At 42.8% G+C, this 20,373-nt stretch overlaps 1 protein-coding gene and 1 long non-coding RNA gene across 8 annotated transcripts in view; one reads left to right on the plus strand and one right to left on the minus strand.

Annotated features, from left to right (window-relative positions):
- The window catches only part of LOC132710303 (uncharacterized), a 32,135-nt gene extending 23,286 nt beyond the window's left edge, over nt 1-8,849 (minus strand). The window contains exon 1 of the long non-coding RNA XR_009621009.2: nt 8,586-8,849. This is a non-coding gene — a long non-coding RNA (uncharacterized LOC132710303). The remainder of the gene's footprint in view (nt 1-8,585) is intronic.
- The window catches only part of CNTN5 (contactin 5), an 827,378-nt gene that overhangs the window by 75,811 nt on the left and 731,194 nt on the right, over nt 1-20,373 (plus strand). The gene's annotated exons all lie outside the window — the stretch shown is intronic.

The raw sequence follows: 20,373 nt of genomic DNA on the forward strand, positions 1-20,373 counted from the left end.
ACTCAGATTGAATTGGCTTGCTTCCAAATGGCAACTTTTAAAGAGTGTGGTCCACCCAGTATGAGGCCAGGGTATGCCCCTGCCTCTTTTTCTGTGGCCTTGTCTCTCATTGTGACAACCAGCTTCTATTGCCCCTGAGAACAACTTAGAGCAGGAGTGTCAAACTCAAGGCCCGTGAGCCTGCAGGGTGCTTAGATCTGGCCCATGGGGATGTCCTGGAAACAGCAAAGGACCGGCCTGTGGTGCCTCTGCCAGCAAAAACGGAGCTTGGGAGGGCCACACGTGCCCCCCCCCAGCACCATTTTCAGCTGCAATGGCCTCCTGCAGCCCTCTGCCAGCGACAACGGAGCTCAGGGGGCCACACAAAGCCCCCCACCCAAGCTCTATTTTTGCTGGCAAAAGGCTACAGGAGGCCATTGCAGCCAAAAACAGAGCCCGGGGGCCTCATGCACACACACACCCTGGCCTCCATTTTCACTGGCAGAGGGCTAGCAAAACAAACTAAAAACAAAACAAAAGGAGAAATGTTTCCCCTTTTGCATTTGAGCATGCAACTTGGAGGGCTGTGTCCATCCAGGGATATGTTCCCTGGTTTGCCTAATTTCTCTGGCAGATTAAAGAATTCTGGATAGTTTCCTTGCCTGCACTAGTTAGATGACACAACTGGTTCTCTATCACACCCATTCGACATATTTGTTACGTTTTTGGAGAGGATAAAATACATCAGATTTTTTTAGAGTACACAATTAAGATGTGAAACTATCATCATCTTCTTTTAATGACCCTATAATCCCTTACGGGATGGAGTCTGGGCAATGGAGCTGAGTGCTTACTGGCCAGATGCCCTTCCTGTCACCAATGCAGAGTTTTATTCAGCGGATATATTCTCATGCAAGAAGGGACAGGAAAGGAGAAAGGGAAAAAGCAAAGACAAATTAAAAAAAATGGGAAGATGGGAAGAGAGCAAGGAAGGAAAAATAAGGAAAGAGGGGAAGGGTCTGAAGGAAGTTCTGCCTTAGCACTTGGCTACCACAGGTGCTTCTGACACGAGTGATGTCAAGCTGGCTATGCCCATCCTGGCCCTCCCCCAGATCAAACACAACCCTGATGCATCCCTCAATTAAATCGAGTTTGACACCCCTGACTTAGAGCAATATTTCTCAGCCTCAGCAACTTTAAGATGAGTGGACTTCAACTCCCAGATTTCCCCAGCCAACACTGAGTTTACAGTATTACCTACCCAGAAGAAACCAAGATTTGCTAATGTGCATTACTTTACTTGGACTATGCCCTTCCACAAAAACCCAGATTGGAGGCAGACAGCAAAACCCATGTCCTTCTAATCTAATTCAACGGGCAATTCTTCAGCGTCATTTCAGGCAATTTTAAGCCTGATAGCCCTTAAAAGCAAGTGGAAAACTAAGAGCTCATTTGTCACAAAGTCTTTGGGAAAAAAATGTTGTTCTTAAATTGAAGAAGGGCATTTTCTATACTGATTCAGCATAACCTCTCTATAAATGTGTTTCTGGGCAAGTTGGAAAGTTGCTTAATAGAAAATTAACATTTCCAGAGAAATATTGTGGTGAAATGCTTGAAGATGAATGTCCTATTAAGAGTCTTATACCATTTTGCTATTTTCATCCATTCTGCCCCAAAATCGAGCTGCTGAACATGTGTATGTGGGTAGAGTTGCACATGTGAGTATGTCCCCATTATAGTCTATGACAGGGGTTCTCAAATTTTTTAAACAGGGGGCCAATTCACGGTCCCTGTTGGGGGGCCGGACCTGCAGGGTGGGCACGGCTAGGTGGTCATGTGACTGGGTGGCTGTGACTAGGTGGTCATGTGACTGGGTGGGCATGGCCAATTTAGCAGTCCATTAAACAATACACACAAATTAAACTTTAATTTGTTATGCTCCTGGGGGTGGAAAGCAGATTAGTGAAGGGATGTGGCTGCCTTTGGGGGGGAGGGGGTTGAGGGACTTCTATTTGTGTTCGTGTATGTCTCTCTCTCTGGAGGCTGGGGAGGCCAAAAACAGACCCGTTTTTGTCCTCCCGGGATCCCCGCACATCCCATTTTTGGCCTCCTCGGCCTTCTGGAGGCAGAGGAGGCCACACATCACCCCGCCTATTTGGAGGGTAGGTGGGGCAATGTGGGCAGGGCAGCCTTGTGGTCCCGTGTGGGCCGGATTAATGGTTTCAGGGGGCTGTATCAGACCCGTGGGCTGTAGTTTGAGGGCCTCTGGTCTAGGAGCAAATATGGAGTTCGCCCACCCCAGATTGAAGCTTTAAGCAGTTCATTTTGAATCAGTCTGTTCTTAAAGTGTAAATGGGAAATGAACGGTTCCCTCTTCAAATCTGAATTTTCCAATTCAAATTAAATCACGACGAATGTTATCTTGTTGTCAGATTACGGGGGGAAGAAGTTCACATAATCTTATCACATTTGCAGAGATCTTTATTTTAAAACCACTCTCCTAAATAAATAAATATGGAACTGTAAATACTAAATACCTTTGGGAATTAAGTCATTTAGTATCTTTGCGTTGAAAAAACACACACACACACAATGATCCTCAGAGTATTTAATTTAAATTAGTCTGGCCTCTTGGCAGCTAATGCATTTTGAGTTTATAAAGGGACATCCACAGTTTAATCAACTTCAAAAAAGAAGCTGATACTGTGCAAATCTTTCCTGTCACAGCTTTGTGTTAAAACAGATAAGTATTAAATAGGACGTCAATGATTGCATTGTAATCTGATGCATTTGTGCTCCACATTAAATCCCATTATCTGCAATATTGTTTAATTTCTAGGAAACTATTTTAGATTTCAGTCTTGTCCATTGTGTGTAGACATGTGAAGTATTTGAATAGTCCTCGATTTATGACCAGAATTGGGAACTCAATTTCCCTTGCCAAGGCAGTTGTTAAGTGAGGTGCATCCAATTTTATGACCTTTTTTTCCCACAGTTGATAAGCAAATAACTGCCGTTGTTAAGTGAATCATGTGGTCATTAAGTGAATCTGGCTTCCTCCATTGACTTTGCCAGTAGATGGCTCGGAAATTCTCAAATGGTGATCACACGACCCCGGGATGCTGCAACCATCATAAATATACGCTAGTTGCCAAGGGCCTAATTTTTGGTCACTTGATTTTGTGGATGCCACAACACTTGTCAGTGTGAGGACTGGTTGTAACTCACTTTTTGTGACTTACTAAAGTCACAAAAATTACTAAACTAGTAATTTAATTTAAATTTAATTAATCATATTTCTATGCCGCCTAACTCCCAAGGGACTCTGGGCGGCTTACAACAGAAATAATACAAACAGTGACAGGAAGGAAGGAAGGAAGGAAGGAAGGAAGGAAGGAAGGAAGGAAGGAAGGAAGGAAGGAAGGAAGGAGGGAGGGAGGGAGGGAGGGAGGGAGGGAAGTCCACCCAGATTTATTTTCACAACAGTATTTCACCACTTCTAATTTACTTATAAGCAGTGGTGGGATTCAGCCAGTGTGGGCCAGTTCGGGTGAACCAGTAGTTAAATTGCTATCTGACCCTGCCCCACCCCTTCCTGCCCCACCCCAAAATGGGGTGCGGGGGGTGCGGCCCCTGGCGGCCCGTTTTCACTCTGAGGAGGTTTCAGGGAGGCCTACTAGGCCCAAAATGGGGCAGGGGGAGGTGGTGTGCCCTCCCACCCCATTTTCGCTCCCAGGCTTCATGGAGGCCTACTAAGCCCAAAACGGGGCACGGGAAGGTGCAGGAGGCCAAGTAATGCCTGTCACACACCCTGGTCATGTCCACCAAGCCATGCCCACAGAACCGGTAGTAAAAAAATTGTAACTCCACCACTGTTGATAAGCATGTCCAACCTGCAAACTACACACACACACACACACACAGAGAGAGAGACAAAATTTTTATGCTCCCACCAATTCCATTTGAATAATACACAATCCTTCCTGCTTACCATGACAGTGTCATGACTGAGACAGAATAAATGGATTTATCCATAATTTAGAAATGCAATAAAAGCAAGCATCCTTACTAGAGGCATTTTTTTTCCTTTGATTTTCTCCTCCTTTTTCTTTTTAAATAAATCTTGCTACCGCTTTTCATTTTGCCCAAAGGTCTTAGCAGTTATTGCCTGACTCTGACCATAAAACCTTCATAGGAGTCAAAGAATTGCTATTATTTTATAGATTCAATTGAAGGTGACTCAAAGCCACTAAAAACACTGAACTTCGTGTACTATTTCCAACCTGACTTCAAAATGGTTGCAAGTCAGGAAGAATTCACATTGTGGTGTTGCCTAAGGGATCGATTTCTTAAATTGATGCTAAATTAATAATTTAGCCAATAGTCTTAACAGGGTTTTCCATTGTACTTATTATAAGCAATATCTTATGGATGTCAAACTTAAGCCAGCAAGTATTAGAGAGAATTCTTGAACTCGTATGGATATACTATGGATATATCCTATGGATAGACAGTTAGAACAATTCATTAATCAGTGGAACAACTTGCCTCCAGAAGTTGTAAATGCTCCAACACTGGAAGTTTTTAAGAAGATGTTGGATAACCATTTGTCTGAAGTGGTGTAGGGTTTCCTGCCTAAGCAGGGGATTGGACTAGAAGACCTCCAAGGTCCCTTCCAACTCTGTCCTTCTATTCTATACTACTTGTTTTTCAAGTGCTGGAAATGGAATGGCAAAGACAATTGGTCAAAGCAAACCACAAGCTTATGGGGAATTTCATGTAGGAGATGTCCAGGCTGAGCTCAAGGGAGGGGTCAAATGCATCATTAAATCCCTTCGTGCCCAGAAGAGATCTAAGACCAGCCCATCATGAATTCCTTATCTACCACCAAATTGCTTTGACAGTTAATAGTTCAGATTCTTGTAGAAAGCTTAAATTTACAATAACACTTTATACCCATTTGAATTGCCCGGATCTGCTAATTTCCCTGGTGCTTGACACTTCAGGTGTTTATTATGCTTTAGTAATTATGATATTAGACTAGAATTTGTGAGACACAGAACCTCCTCAGCGTGCCTACCGTCCTTGTCCTAATATTCCTTTTCATACTTACTCTTTTCATGGATTCAAATTATGTTTATACTTTTACCTGTTATCTTATATATCCTTGTCAAATAAATAAATAAATAAATAAAATAAAATAAATAGTAGCTCACCAGGCAACTCTAGGCCTGTCGCTGTCTTTCAAGTTAGCCTCCTGTCAAATTTACCAAGTTTCTTGTTTTTTACCAAACAAGAAACATGGCTAGATAAGCTAGTCAGAGCTAGTGGTATTCAGCCGGTTCGGACCAGTTCAGGAGAACCGGTAGTGGCAACCTGCGGGGGGGGGGGGGCGCCCACCCGGGTGCAATCCTGTCCTATATCACTGTGTTTTTGATGCTGCACGCATGTGTGGATGGCACGTGTGACCGAATTGCCATGTTGTTTGATGTTGCACACATGTGTGGATGGCGCACGTGAGCAAATTGCCCTATTTTGTGATGCCGCATGCATGCACGGATGGCATGCGCTCACATTTCCAGTGCTGGGCGAACTGGTTGCTACAGTATGTGATTCCCACCTCTGAAGCTAGTTCTATTTTATTGCAAGAATACATTGACAGAACCTTAAAGGTAAAGGTTCCCCTCGCACATATGTGCTAGTTGTTCCTGACTCTAGGGGGTGGTGCTCATCTCCGTTTCAAAACCAGCGCTGTCCGAAGATGTCTCTGTGGTCATGTGGCAGGCATGACTAAACAGCAAAGGCACACGGAACACTGTTACCTTCCCACCAAAGGTGGTCCCTATTTTTCTACTTGCATTTTTATCTGCTTTCGAACCGCTAGGTTAGCAGAACCTGGGACAAGTAACGGGAGCTCATCCCATTACACGGCACTAGGGATTCAAACCACTGAATTGCTGACCTTTCGATCAACAAGCTCAGCATTTTAGCCACTGAGCCACCGCATCACCTGATAGAAACTTACAAGACTACAAGTATATTTTTCCTCCATCTTCTTTAAAACCAATAACTTGGGGAAGACTCTTTCTGAGCCTTTTACTCACCCACTATGCAGCTGTGGGCTATACTTGCCTTTTATCTGACTGATCCCTAGGCAGCATCTTTTTTCCCAGTCTCCCAAGGTGATTCCCATAACCTGTTACAACCAGCTTACAGCACCCTAGTGGACAAAACCCAGAGGAAGGCCATGGTGTGCATGCTGTTGTTGGAAGAAATATCCATCTGGTTCAGTTCCAAGCTGGGAGAAAGGCACTGGAGACAAAATGGAGGTTAGAGGCTGGTTGGAAAGATGGTTTTAATGATGAAGCAGAACCTCATGGGTGGTTCTGGTGCAGCTGACCACATGGAGTTGGGAGTGTATGGGGGCTTATACCTTCTCTTGGGCTTTGCCCTTGAGCTTCCTGCTCCTGTGCAAGAACATGTATTCTATTGACTGTTGTCAGATTCCCATGGGGCCAATTAGGGGTCATAACTGGCTCTATAGGTTGTCTGAGTTAAGTTTGGTTGAAGCTTCTGAGGGTGATGCAATGCACTTAGGAGATTGTGCAGTGTAGTGATCTCTGTGTTTTAGTGGGTTAAATCCTATTATTTCCTGAAAGGTCATGTCTTAATCCCTTTACCCTGGAGCTGAAGGTCTCTTGTTTGATAGATAGGATGGCCCAGTCTTTCTTAACAGGCACAAAATATCTGCTGGGGGCAGGGAGCTGGAGGTCTGAGTTTCTGTCTTCCTTAAGATTTTTTTATTTCTCTTTTATTGGAAATATTTTATCCTGCCTTTTTAAAATATTCCTCAAAATATTTCATTCTTCTAGGAAGGGGGTGTGTGTGGCTTCCGGCACTGTCTTGAATTTCTAGAAGAAAAGTGGAATGTAAATCTAATGAAATGACAAAGCTATGCAAAGCTTTGCTGGAAGATTCAGTTTGAAGGTGAGACAATCAACAGTAAACATCTCAATCTGTTGAGGCAGATCCACAAGGCAATGCTGCCCTGCTCCCTACTTCTGAAAGTGAACTGGTGACATTGCTTTGCATCACAGCCTCAAACTTACACTTCCAAGCATTGGGAAAGGATTCGACAGACATACCAAAGTTTCTTCTGTCTGTTGGAGGCACTAGTATGCTCTCTCTCTCTCTCTCTCTCTCTCTCTCTCTCTCTCTCTCTGTGTGTGTGTGTGTGTGTGTGTGTGTATGAGTGTGTTTGTGTAAGTGCATGTGTGAGAATTCCTGAGAATGGGGATCTGAGCTGGGCAAGAATTAGTGGAACAGATTTCATAACTACAGTAGAGGGATGTCTATGGAGATTCTCAGTCATCCAAGTCATAATTGTCCCAAAGGTGCTTTTGCACATATCATTTGATTCTTCTTGTAGCAATAGCAATAGCACTTAGACTTATATACTACTTTACAATGCTTTCAATTTAGTTTGCTACCAGTTTGCTCGTGCGCTCGTGCGATGCTTCTGCGCATACACAGAAGCGTCTGAGCGGGTGGACGGAGCCTCCCGCTGCCACTGATACCGGTTTGCCCGATCCAGAGCAAACCGGTAGCAACCCACCACTGTTTCCAGTCCTTTCTAAGCAGTTTACAGAGCATATTGCACTCAACAATCTGGGTCCTTATTTTATCAACCTCGGAAGGATGGAAGGCTGAGTTAACCTTGAGCCTGGTGAGATTTGAACTGCCAAATTGCAGGCAGACGGCAGTCAGCAGAAGTAGCCTGCAGTACTGCACTCTAACCACTGCACCACCGTGGCTCATTCTTCGTGTAGGATGTAGCTGGCTAATTGCTAGGTTTTGCCTATTCCTATTTCCTGTAAATACATTTTCTTTCTATTGCAGTTGTCCCAAAGCTGCTTTTCCAAAAGGCAACTGGACTTTCTTTGTTTTTCGTTGAAGACTTTCCTTTGTTTTTTCCTTTTTGCTTATCATCCAAGAACCTTCTTCATTTCTGACGTCTTGGATGAGCTTCTTGGATGAGAAGTGAAACATCTTCAAGGAAAAACAAAGAAAGTCCAGTTGCCTTTGGAAAAGCACTACATCCTACAAGAAGAGTCAAAGAATATGTGCTCTAGGCATATTGGCCCATATGTGACATCAGATTAACAACATTTTAGAGTAAATTGAATGATTGTCAAAGAGAAGCTACAGAAGAAATCTTAACTTTTTAGATCTACCCCATTCCTTCAAAATCAAAAGGTGCTGAAGAATCCGTGCCATTGAATTCACACCACCAACACTACCAAGTCAGTGATAAATAGCTCACTGAAGCAAGTTATATCGGCTTTTTACTGCAACACTTCAAACCAAGCAGCTTCTCACAGATGAACAACACAAATACTTCCTCTAATAATATCTAAATGGGTCAAACCAAATGGGAACAGGAACAGAAAGATATTTTCTGGGGGAAAAAAACCCTTTACAGGCAGCCAATCTAGGACTCTAAATAAAGCACCCCTTTTTAAAATGTGTCAACTTTGTATGGTTATCAAAATCACGAATCAACAGGGAAAAATACAATATATGCCTTAAATACACATCTGACATACCTCATAATAAAGAAGTTAGACCTGACAGGTTGAAGGTTTGCTTCAAATCTCAGTCGCAGTCTTCCTTTAAAAGTGCTTCGTTCTAGGACAGTGATTGACAGGGCATCAATCTTCCAAAGTGATTGACTGGCAACAACTTTCCAGCATGTTGTCTGGCATACATTTTACCTAGTCTGTTTTCCCTGAACGAGCCCCAAACTTTCAGCCCCCAAACAAGACATTCCTATTCTTGGTTGATGTTCTTAAACTCCCCAGCTTACAATGTCACACTGTTAGCCGCTGTGCTAACTAAGCACAAAGCTTTGCTGGGTTTTTTTTTTGTGTGTGTGGCTTTTTTTTTTTGGCTTCTGCTTTGCCTTTTCTCACTCCTGGGCACTCAGGCAATAAATGTGCCTGGTTTTGTTTAAACGCATAGTGCAAATGTGCATACCCTCTCTTGCCAGCTGTGCATTCATTACCAAGACTGTTAATTGGCCACAACTCAGCACAATGTTTTCTCTCTTCCCTGGTTGATTTTCAGGTCTTTTTAAGCTTTGCTCCTTCCAACACAGTGGTAGGGCCAGAGCAGCTTCTGCCCCCAGCACTTCCCTTTTCAAAATTCACCCACTGGGTTAGAATATTCTTCGCCTCCAGGTTATATTTCTTCAAACCGATCCTCGGAGCTTCAATAGATGTTGCCTCTGGGTTGTTCTCCTTTCAGTTCCAATGCCAAGATCCAATCTCTGCTCCCCTTCGGGTTACTGCTTTGAGATTCAATCCTGATGATTAAAACACCATCGGGTTTTTATATGACATTTCCTGTGATAGAGCTTATCCATTTCTATTTATGAAATCAAGCCCAAGAATGTTTCGCCATTGTCTTTATTAATATTCACTGTCTTGTTAAATTGGAAAAAAAAAAAAGAGAATCTTGAGGACTTGAAAGACTGGCTACTTGATTAAGCTATGGCTTGCCTTCAGAAGTTGTGGGTGCTCCCTCACTGAAGGCTTTTTAGAAGACACTGGACAATGGTATAGGGTCGTGATGGCAAACCTATGGCACGTGTGCCAAAAGTGGCATGCAGAGCCATTTCTCCAGACACACGAGCCGTTGCCTGTTGTTCTTCCAGGATCCTGTGCACCGCCAGTTGGTCTTTGTGCGCACATGCATGCCAGAAACTGGAAAACCAGGTGGCCAATGCGAATGCACACACTAGAAACTGGAAAATCATCTTTCCAGTGCATGCATGCGCACTGGGCGGCTGCTCTTCCGATTTCCGGTGTGCATGTGGCTGCTCTTCATGCATGCATGCATGCCAGAAACAGGAAGACCAGGTGACCAGTGCGTATGCATGTGCTGGAAACCGGAAGATCATCTTCCTGGTGCGCGCATGCGTACTGGGAGACTGCTCTTCCGGTTTCCGGGATGCGCGCACGTGCTCCCATTTCAGCACTCCATGCCGAAAATGTTTGCCAACTCTGGTATAGAGTCTCCTGCTTGAGCAGGAAGTTGGACTTGAAGACCTCCAAGGTCCCTTGCAACTCTGTTATTCTGATTACTGCTTAAGTTTATGTGGCTCATAGCCCACTGTCTTGTTTGTTTGTTTGTTTGTTTGTTCATTCATTCGTTCATTCGTTCATTCGTTCATTCGTTCATTCGTTCATTCGTTCATTCGTTCATTCGTTCATTCGTTCATTCGTTCATTCGTTCATTCGTTCATTTATCAACAAGTACAAGGAAACAAGTAACAGTATAGACATAGACATGGACACATGAAAAAAATTTGACACAAATAAAAGGAAATAATTAAGCAAAACAGCCATAAACACATAGAATAATTACATATAAATGGGGACAGTAGGACAGGGATGGTAGGCACGTGCCGCTGGTGCGCTTATGCACACCCCCTTAGGGACCTCTTAAAAAACATGAAAGGTCCACGGTAGACAGTTTAAGGTAAAAGATCTGGAGATTAGTGAGACTAACAACAGGATCAGGTAGAGTGTTCCAGACATTTACTACTCTATTGCAGAAATCATATTTCCTACAATCAAGATTAGAGCGAATTACATTAGGTTTGAGTCTATTGATCGCCCTTGTGTTATTGTGGTTGAAATTAAAGTACTCATTCTCCACCTTAAATATCATATCCAGCTTCTGGGTACCATATTTAAAAAGAATAAAGAAAATTTCAAACAGGTTTATGGAAAGTAGCAAAGGGTGGTGAAGGAAATTTTTTGAGTTTGAGAAAAAAAAGTTTGAAGGAACTGAGTAAGATGACTGAAGGGAGATATGATAACAATCTTCAAATCCTTCAAAGCTGAATGAAGGCAGATTCTAATTGACTGCTGAGGGGAAAAACTCAACTATGAGAGCAGTTTGACAGCGAAACCAATTAGTCAGGGAAGAAGCGCTTTTTCACTGGATATGTTCAAATAAAGGCACCAAGGAGGAGGCTGAATGTGATGATCTGAGTGGCCTCTTCCAGCTCAATGATATTTAGAATAATATTGCCCAGGCAAAGATTCTACCTGACAAAAGCTTTATAGCAGGGACACTTTTTACCTACAAATATTCTTATTATTTCCACTGGTGGTTATTTCAATCAATTTTATTTTATTTTTCAACAATTTAACATTGAAAGGGTCTATTCTGGCCAGAGATAGAGCACTTTTTTTGAGGCATAATCATATTTGGAACTTTGGGTACAAGTGGTAATTCCATGCACAAAATGGCTGCCATTATAAACATGCCTCAAAGCACTCATACTAAAATGGAGATTAGCCCCCATAGATGCACTCAATCAATCATGGAGGGGCCTTTATGGAACCAAATGCACTCCTTCAAATAGATACGATGCTAGAAGTTGGTGCTTTCCTTTGGACACTGCAGTTTCCTATTTATTCATTTTTTTAATTAAAAGAATATTATTAAAAAGCCAATTGGGGAAGAGATCCTTATCATGTATAACTGTCTATACATGTAGTTCTCAAATTACAACAATTGGAATCAGAATGAGTTACACCTAATTTTACGATGCCATGATTGTTAAGCAAATCACTGCGGTTGTTAAGTGAATCATGTAGTCATTAAGCAAGTCTAGCTTTCCCCATTGACATTGCTTGCCAGAAGTCCACTGGGAAGGTTGCAAATGGTGATGACATGAACCTGGGACACTGCAATTGTCATAAATACATGCCAGTTGCCTAGCGTCTGAATTTTGATCATGTGACCATGGGATGCTGCAACAGTCATAAGTGTGTAAATCACTTTTTTCAGGGCTGTTGTATCTTCAAATGGTCATCAAATGAATTCCTGTAAGTTAAAGATGATCTCTAGTTGCTTATCTTTGGGTTTACGTTATTCTGCTCAATTTTCTTCTGAGTCCAAGAACTCACAATGAACATCACTGACAAATGTTTCTCCTCTCCCTACTTCAGGGGTGTCAAACTCAATTTCATTGAGAGCCACATCAGGATTGTGTTTGACCTCAGGGGGCTGGGGTGGATATGGCCGGGGTGGGCATGGCCCACTCAATGTCACTTGTGTCGGGGGCACCTGTAGTGGTCCAAGCGCTCTGCCAGTGAAAATGGGCTCCCGAGTTCTACTTTTACCTGTGATGGCCTCCTGCAACCCTCTGCCAGTGAAAACAGAGCTCAGGAGGGCCACCAAGCTCCATTTTCACTGGCAGGAGCACCATGGGCCGGTCCTTCACTGGTTCCAGAGAGGCCCCACGAGACAGATCCAGGGGTGGTATTCACTTACTTTCCCTACCGGTTCGCAGATGTGAGCATGAACAGCTTCCGCACATGTACCTGGCCTCAAAAACGTGCCTAAATAGGATGGTATAGAGCTGGGGCAGGCCCACATGCGATTTCTGCTACCGGTTCAAGTGAACCGGTCTGAACCAGTTGAGTACCATCTCTGGCCAGATCTAAGCACCCCACGGGCCAGATCTGGCCCCCTGGCCTTGAGTTTGACACCCCTGCCCTACTTGAACAGATCCTGGGAATGAAAGCTGTCCACTTTCCACAAAAACTGGTTCCACTGCTGAATTCTCCTTCTCCTTGGAATATTTCTCCTAACATTTAACCAGAATCTGCCATCCCTATAATTTAAGATAATTATTCCATGTTCTGTATTCTAGGGAGGTAGAGAACAGGTCATGACTTTCGGATATTGTACCACCCCTCCCAATATTAATTAGATTCCCTCCTCTAGTTTCATGCAACTTGTTTTATATAGTTTTTAAAACAGAAACTGGAAAACTGCAAAGCGCCTTTATTCATACATATGATTCTGATCTCCACAGACATTCCTCCTATGGGAAATGCTTCTTAAAGGCAGCCTTATAAAATAAATATATTTGATGGGTGTGATCCAATGTTTTATTTGACAGCATGTCCATATATCTGGAGTAAGACAAAGGCAAGTTAGGATGACAAACCACATCCTTGAGAACCACAGGAATGATAGCGAGCAACTTCATCACTTTGCCATCCCGTCAATCAGTGTTTTGTGACTGTCTTGATCCACTATGACAACTTCATTTTCTAAATGGAGAGCAGCAAAGGGACGCTGCAGTTCAATGAAGTTTCAGTCAAAGCACTTGCTCAAAGAGCTTTGATGAACTAACAGATTAACAGAATTGGAAGGCACCTTGTAGGTCATCTAGTCCAACCCCCCACCCAAGCAGGAGACCCTACACCATTTCTGACAAATGGCAGTCCAATCTCTTCTTGAAAGTCTCAAGGGATGAAGCTCCCACAACTTCTGAAGGCAACTTCTGTTCCACTGGTTGATTGTTCTGTCAGAAAGTTCCTCCTTATTTCTAGGGTGAATCTCTCCTTGTTCAGTTTCTATCCATTATTCCTTGTCTGGCCTTCAGGTACTTTGAAAAATAGCTTGACCCACCCTCCTCTCTGTGGCAGCCCCCCAAATATTGGAACACTGCTATCATGTCTCCCCTGGTCCTTCTCTTCACTAGACTAGCCATGTCCAGTTCCTGCAACCATTCATCGTACGTTTTAGCCTCCAGCCCTAATCACCTTGGTTGCTCTTCTCTGAATTCTTTCTACAGTCTCAACATCTTTTTTATAGTGTGGTGTCCAAAACTGGATGCAGTACTCTAGGTGTGATCTTACTAAGGCTTTATAGCAGGGGTGGGTTCTAAATTTTTTTACTACTGGTTCTGTGGGCATGGCTTATTTTGTGGGCATGGCTTGGTGGGGGGGTAATGTGACTGGGTGGGCGTGGCCAACTTTTTTTTTTTTTAACTTTTAAAAGCATTTTTTCTACAACCTTAAGAGGCTGCCATCTTCTTTGGAACAAACTGCAGATTTTCCTTATGTTCATCATAAACAGGTAATTCTCTGAATAAGATCTGTTGGAATATCTTCCTAAGTAGGATCAACCAATTTTATTGAAGAGCGTATTGTGTTCATCCTGGGGAGTTTTACCTGCAGTTTGTAAAGATATGCCATGTTGCTTTGGTAAAATATTCCATTTGGCTGAACCACTGAAAAATTCCACGTTGCTTGTTGACCTTGACTCAACCCCCCCCCAAAAAAACCCCCAAAAACCCAGGGCTAGTGAGCATATACCACATGCCCTGTTTATGTTTATGCAAGGATAAATGACTTTAGGAAGTAAGGAATCTCTTTAGTGGGATCTTGGAGTCTTAGTGGACAACCAGCTAAATATGAGCCAGCAGTGTGCAGCGGCAGCCAAAAGAGCCAATGCAATCCTAAATTGCATTAACAGAGGGCATCATTCCCTTCATGGTTGTCCCAAAGGTGCTTTTTCAAGAGGTAACTGGACTTTCTTTGTTTTTCTTTGAAGCCGTTTCACTTCTTCAGAGCTGAAGAAGCTTCTTGGATGAGAAGCAAAATATCTTCAAAGAAAAACAAGGAAGTCCAGCTGCCTCTGGAAAAAGCATCCTCAGGACTACTGTACCTCAATAATTGTAAAAACCCAGCAATAATTATACTTGGGTTGCTCTTGCAAGGCATTCAGAGTTAACAGCTGTCTCACTATTTCTTAGAATAAAGTCTGTCCTATACGCCACATAATTATTTTAAAAAATTACACCATGGTTTCCTGTGGAAGACAAATCCAAATATTATGCTGAGTTTTGCCACAGCACGAAGAGTAGAACAGACATAGCCCATTATCAAGTGTCATTCCTTGCTCAAAAACTCACAGAAAATATATTTAGGGAAATTGGGAGCACAAAACGTATTTTTAAAGCTACATTTTTTAAGAAGTCCAGCCTGATGGTAGTGCCTAACTAATGGTGTGTTGATAAATGTTAACAACCTGGTTCTGCCAGCTCCATTGCCATTATTGTGTTGCGCCACTGACTGCAGAAAAGCAGATTAGCATGCTAGGCATTAGTGGCTCAGCTCAACCAGCTTGCAAAAAGGCAGAAAAATTTAGCAGTCAGCTTTTGTGAGCTGATATGAGCCAGCTCCAACACACCACTGCACCTAGCCAATCTTGATGGCTTCAGAACACCTATGCAGGGTTAGGCCATGTTATATTTTGATGGGAGAGTACTATAGACTAGAGCACGAGTGTCAAACTTGTGGTGTCTCGTTGCTGTCATGTGATGTATTGTGACGTTTTTCCCCTTTGTGGAGCCGGGGTGGGCATGTCCTGCGCGTGACACAGTGGGCCAACAATTTGACAGCCCTGGACTCAGGGATGGGATTGAAAAAATTAACAACTGGTTTGCTGTCTAGTTGCTGGGTGGGCGTGCCCATGGGTGTGTGGCCTACTTGATCTCCTGCACCATGGTGGGGGGGGCGTTTTTGCCCTCATGAGGCTATACAGGCTTTCCTCGAGCCTCCAGGAGCGCAAAAATGGCCTCCCCCGGGCACCAGAGGCCAGAAACAGGCCCATTTCCGGACTTCTGGTAGGCCCGTTTTTCACCCTCCCAGAGCTTCCGCGCGGTCCGTGCACTTACCTCACATCCAAAACGGGCCACATGGAGACTCCTGGGAGGGGCGGGGTGGACTGGGCAGGGTCAGCAGGTCCTTGTAACTACCGGTTTGGTGAACCAGATTAAAATTAGCATCTGGTTCTCCCGAACCAGCTGAATCCCACCCCTGTCTGGACTAGACTGTGCTATAGAGAAGACTGGGAAATTAAATATCCTGCAGAAGATAGTGGGAGACTTAGCATATGATTGCTAAGAAAACTTTTTGGACCTATACAGCTCATCACAACAAACTGAACTCAACTCAAGATACTCAAGATCTTTAACTTTTCTAACTTATCCTCTTTCTTTCACTAGTGTATGCTAGTAAAAATTGGTACTAAAATTTCACCTACTAATGTAATTTAGATGCAACAGTCAGGGTAGCTAAGAAACCTCACTGCAGTTATATTTTATTATTATTATTACTAAATTGCAATGGGTTGAATAAAATAAAAATAAAATCTTTGCTCTGTCAAAGATGGTAACCTCCCTTGTAGCATACTGTGACATATTCTAATCTAATTCAAGGAACAAGAGAGCAGCGCTTTGGGGAAAGATACCACTTCTTAACATGGCAAAAGACATTAATCTTGTTGCCTGGCTTCTATGTTCAGCATGCCATGCCAAAACGGGCATTGGTATTCTGCTCAAATCCACAGAAGTTACAAGGAGTGGTACTTGTGTCACACCACAGCATATTCCAAGCACAAAAGGACACAGAAGAAAGGATTATTTGTTTCAAATAGCTACCCACTTGGGTACAGGAAAACATTTTAGAATTTGGTTCTTTGATACTTCATCTCCATAAATTATTCATCTCTTGAGCAGTTTCTCTACCATCACATCAATAAAGATTTGTTTCACTTTAAAAAAATTGAGAAATCATTTTTTCTCCAGGTCCTAGTGGGTACCAATCATGGATTTTAAATTACATGTTCACAGCCCTATTCACATGACATGCATATTCATGCACATTTCTATCCCATTCTCCTCTGACGGTCCTGTAAAGTAGGTTTCCATTCTCAGTTTTCAACATGCTGGTCCTTATATCATGCTGATGGTGAAGGAGAGACAGAATCTGAAGGAACAGAAGAAGAATGGAATTATAAAACTGATTTTTCTCTGTCCATGCACTGGTCCTTCTCCCATTTTAGGCAGTGGGTCATCCTAGGTGACCCCAATCCATGTTGACTCTAAGTACATCAAGAGATATATTAATAATTTTGTTGACAAACTCCTGTGTCAAGCCATGGCTAATTCTCTTGGGGTTGTGAATCACTTGAATTGTAGATTTGTTTGCAAATGGTAAATAGGAAAGAAAAGAAAGTGAGAGAAAGGAAGAAGGAAGGAAGGAAGGAAGGAAGGAAGGAAGGAAGGAAGGAAGGAAGGAAGGAAGGAAGGAAGGAAGGAAAATGAAAGAGAGAGAGAGAGAGAGAGAGAGAGAGAGAGAGAGAGAGAGAGAGAGAGAGAGAGAGAGAGAGAAGGGTCTCTTTCAGCAATCTCATTCTAAGAAAGTTTTAGTTTTCATCACAAAAGGTGGAAGATTGAACTTTAAGAATTCATCCATCAATCCATCTATCCATTAATTGATGCATTCACGTTGATTGATTGATTGATTGATTGATTGATTGACTGACTGATTGATCGATCCATCGATCGATCGATCGATCCATCCATCCATCCAACAAAAGTATATGGCCAACCAACTCACACTTAGTGACACCATGTGTTTTATATCTCAGTGAAAAACCCATAACCCCACCCTAACACCCAGCCTAGCAAGGTGATTACATGTTCATACCAGCCACTTGATCAGCTCTGAAACAACCACAGGTCCATGTGGTTAAGGTATTCCTGAGGAGCAACCAGGGGGAATGATATTCCAAAGGGAGGGAGCCATCCCAGAGCAGACCTTTTTCCTTGATCCCACAAAATGTACCACCCTAATAAATGGGACCTGCATTGTAACTTGCCTTCCTGCTCTGGTGGACCAAATGAAAAATGTTCAAAAACAGGCATCTCAGATCATGCTGTCATATATTTTCTTTGTGCTCCTACATGAGAGGGGAGAACAAAATGGGAAGTGGCTATTACAAATAGCTATTCCAAGACCAGTTAAACCAGTTGTCTGGGGATGATGGTGCCTTCTACTAAGTGGGAGAACAGATGACAGCGTAGTTCAGATCACAGAGTTGGATATTTCCATGAAAACGCCAGTTTAGCATTTTTTTGGGATGGGGGAGAAACATTACATTAAAAAATTCAAACTGCTGATCTCAGTTTAGCTAGGATCTGGTTTTCTATATTCATTCAAGCATTTCTGAACAATTATCAAGTCATTTTCTCTGAGCACTTCAAATGAATCCCTTAGTAAGAGCACCCTTAAGATCTTGCTTTGTCAGTGGTTCTGTGGATTAATGCCTAATAACAAGATATAATGGTGCAGCATCTGAGAGTACTAAAAATCTTGATTGTACCCATTGGTGAATTAATTCCAGATTCAGCCTTCTAATTATGCCACAATAGAAAGCAAGAACAACAGATATAAATATGAACACTGAATAAAGCTGCGAATGTTAGTTATCCCCACCATCATTGGCTTTATTTGGTTAATGAAATAAACAAAATGTTAAAAAGTTATGATATTTATGTACCAAGCACATCTAAATTATATTAAAGTAACCAAAATATCTTTACAATCCCCGAGGCATGTCACAACTTTTGAGCATCCCTAATGTTTTGAAATTGAAAGTTGAAAAATTTGACATGTCCTATGAATTGGGTTGGCAACCTTAAATACTCAAAGAGCCACAAAGGTCCTAACCGGAAGCCCCCCCTCTCCCCATTCAATTCTGGAGCCAACCGGAAGTCCAGTTCCCCCATCACAGAGTTTTCTCCTATTGCAGCGTCCTTTTTCCTCTGCTGACCAGAAGTCCAATTCCCCCGCCATAGAGTCTCCTCCTAGCATGGTGTCCTTTTTCCTCTGCTGATCAGAAGTCCGGTTCCCCCACCATAGAGTGTCCTCCTAGCGCAGTGTCCTATTTCCTCTACCTGTCCTAACCAAAAGCCCTATCAATTGTGGAGCCAACCGGCGACAGGGAGCCGCAGCAGAGGGATGAAAGAGCCACATGTGGCTCCAGAGCCACCGGTTGCCAACCCCTGGTTTATATGATAGTAGTAGTAATACTACTATATATCAAAAGCAAGCACTACAAAAAAATCATGGGGAAATCAAGGGTTCAACACTTATAAAAGGCAGCTACCATAGACTTTTAACAGGAAACAGGATCGTGTAATTGAAAAAAAAAAATCTGGCTAGTAAGGAGCGAGCGCCTCGCCTGGCCATCAGACCACTTCTTTCGCGGCCGAAAGGAGTGACCCACTCGCCCCAATGCACCTTGCCTGGCCGCCGGCCCGCTTCTTTCACAGATTGGCCACGCATGTGCTTAAATAGGGCCAAATTTTGGGGGTAAGGCTTAACTTTAATGCTTGTGCACAAAACAGTGCTGAGTCATGTTTTAGGAGAAACACAGTATTCCTTGATGAATAAAAACATAATGATAATCAGATAATACCAAAAGTAATCACCAAAACTAAATATAAGAGAATATCTGAATAATTTTGGGTTGAATTGTGGACTCCTTGGTGCTCTCTAAGCTTGGTTATTTACATTCAGACATTTCATTACACAACTAGGGAACATCAGTGCCAGTTTATGTTGGGTATGAACATGATAGTTGGGCAATGAAACATCTGTAAAGCAAACAAGCAATCTCAGAGAGCACCGAGGACTCTAAAGACCACTAATTTGCAAAAACCAACTTTCTTGAAATAGTAGGCATTTATTGCAATAAATCCATGAGCCTCAAGTTCTTGGCCAGAGTATGAATTATAGAAGTTGATTAGGCTATAAAGGTAAAGGTTTCCCTCGCACATACCTGCTAGTCGTTCCTGACTCTAGGGGGTGCTGCTCATCTCTGTTTCAAAGCTGAAGAGCCAGCCCTGTCCGAAGACGTCTCTGTGGTCATGTGGCTGGGATGACTAAATGCCAAAGGCACACGGAATGCTGTTACCTCCCCACCAAAGGTAGTCCCTATTTTTCTCCTTGCATTTTTTACGTGCTTTCGAACTGCTAGGTTGGCAGAAGCTGGGACAAGTAACGGGAGCTCACTCCGTTACGCAGCACAAGGGATTTGAACCGCTGAACTGCCGACCTTTCGATCGACAAGCTCAGTGTCTTAGTCACTGAGCCACCGCATCCCTTGATTAGGCTATAGATTAGGCTATAGAACTAATTTAAATGATGATGGTGGACAAGCTGATGAGAAGAAGAGAAAGAAGAAGAAGAGGAGGAGGTGGCAGTTTTTATCTTGGCAAGGTTTTTTTTTAGTGTTCCCATGATATTGCTCATTTTATTTCCCGTTCCCAAATTAACGCTTATCTGATCGTGCTCATTTAAAATAAAGCAGCATCGTTATTGCAAAAAAGAACACCTGCCTACAGAGCTGTAGTGATTTCTATAATTTACTTGCCTTTCACACAGAGAAAAGCTGAGTCAGTGTCAGTACTAACAGGGTTTTTTTTTCTTCTTCTTCTTTTTACATCAAGTGAAATCACCAACCTTTATTATATCAAGTTCACCTAGTCATCTGTCACATGCCTGCGGGGAAAAATTAATTTCGTTTACAGGCTAAAGGATGCTGGTGTGAAATGATTGGGCTTGTTCAGTCGTCCTCCGAATGTGTATTTGGTTGTGTACAAATTGGATACAAATGTACACTAGCACCTCGAGGGAAAGACGTGGATTTTGTAGCCAAAGAAATTGT

Source organism: Pantherophis guttatus, chromosome 5 (assembly GCF_059756535.1).
Source record: "Pantherophis guttatus breed Tessera chromosome 5, ASM5975653v1, whole genome shotgun sequence".
Classification (NCBI taxonomy): Eukaryota; Metazoa; Chordata; class Lepidosauria; order Squamata; family Colubridae; genus Pantherophis; species Pantherophis guttatus.